Source organism: Salvelinus sp. IW2-2015, linkage group LG12, assembly GCF_002910315.2.
Source record: "Salvelinus sp. IW2-2015 linkage group LG12, ASM291031v2, whole genome shotgun sequence".
NCBI lineage: Eukaryota > Metazoa > Chordata > Actinopteri > Salmoniformes > Salmonidae > Salvelinus > Salvelinus sp. IW2-2015.
In genome coordinates this window covers 274,020-275,205 of record NC_036852.1, presented here as the reverse complement: position 1 = coordinate 275,205, position 1,186 = coordinate 274,020, and positions in this window count along the sequence as shown.

Sequence of the window (1,186 nt, the reverse complement as noted above, 5' to 3'; positions counted from 1 at the left end):
GGGAGGCAGGGTGGAGTGCCGCGGGTGTCTGTTTAGTAAATGTCTGTCTGTTTGTGGTTGTCAGTCTGTGGGGAGAGGCGGGCGGTAAGAGAGATGGAGGGAGGYGGGGGGATGTGTAACACCAGTTRATTTAAATAATAGCAACATCAAAACTTTTATACTTTCTTAAAAACCCAATATAATCAAATAGTCTTGATTCATTTTACAAAACAGTGCAAACCTTTAAAGTTGGTAAGCCATACTCTCCTAGCCATACATTAAATCGGCGATATGTGAATTCTTCCATAGTAGCTGTAATACCTTGTGGAGTGTAGATGGAGATTNCCAGTTTATTTAAATAATAGCAACATCAAAACTTTTATACTTTATTCAGAACCCAACATAATCAAATAGACTTGATTCATTTTACAAAAAAGTGCAAACCTTTAAAGTTGGTAAGCCATACTCTCTCCTAGCTATACATTAAATCGGTGATATGTGAATTCTTCCATAGTAGCTGTTAGACCTTGTGGAGTGTAGATGGAGATTTAGAGATGGAAATAATGACATGATCGATGGATAGATAGAAAAGAGAGATGGGTAGACAGAAAAGGGAGATGGGTAGACAGAAAGAGAGTGTGTGTGTTTTTAGAGATATGTAAACTGTACTGCGCCACCTTTTTTATARACGAGGGGAGGTCCTCGGGACAAGTTAAGCACAGGTCTGTCAAATGATTGAGATGAACAATAGTTAACCAAAGTGCCAAGGGCACAAACAATGGYTTAGCAGCAGGGCAAGAAATACTACCAAGTCTCCAAGACTCAAACCTTGCATGTAAAACACTGAAGGAGAATATCATGCAAACTTAGATAGAGTATATTCACAATCATTGTAAGATAATACACTTGTGATTAAAAAATATTTGTAAGACAGCATACCTGATGAAACATTCTTTGTTAGATAGCATACTCAATATGAAACATTCTTTGTTAGATAGCATACTCAATATGAAACATTCTTTGAAAGATAACACACTTGTGATAATTAGCATGCTAAAGCACACACATTAATTCTTAAGACTTGCCACTCCTCTCTAACCAAAATAACCCCCCAAAAGACAACAAGCCCTGGAAGGCTCTGGAGAAGTGGTAACAAAATAAGACAAATATACAAACAAAACATATAACAAAGAAAATTCAACTAGTT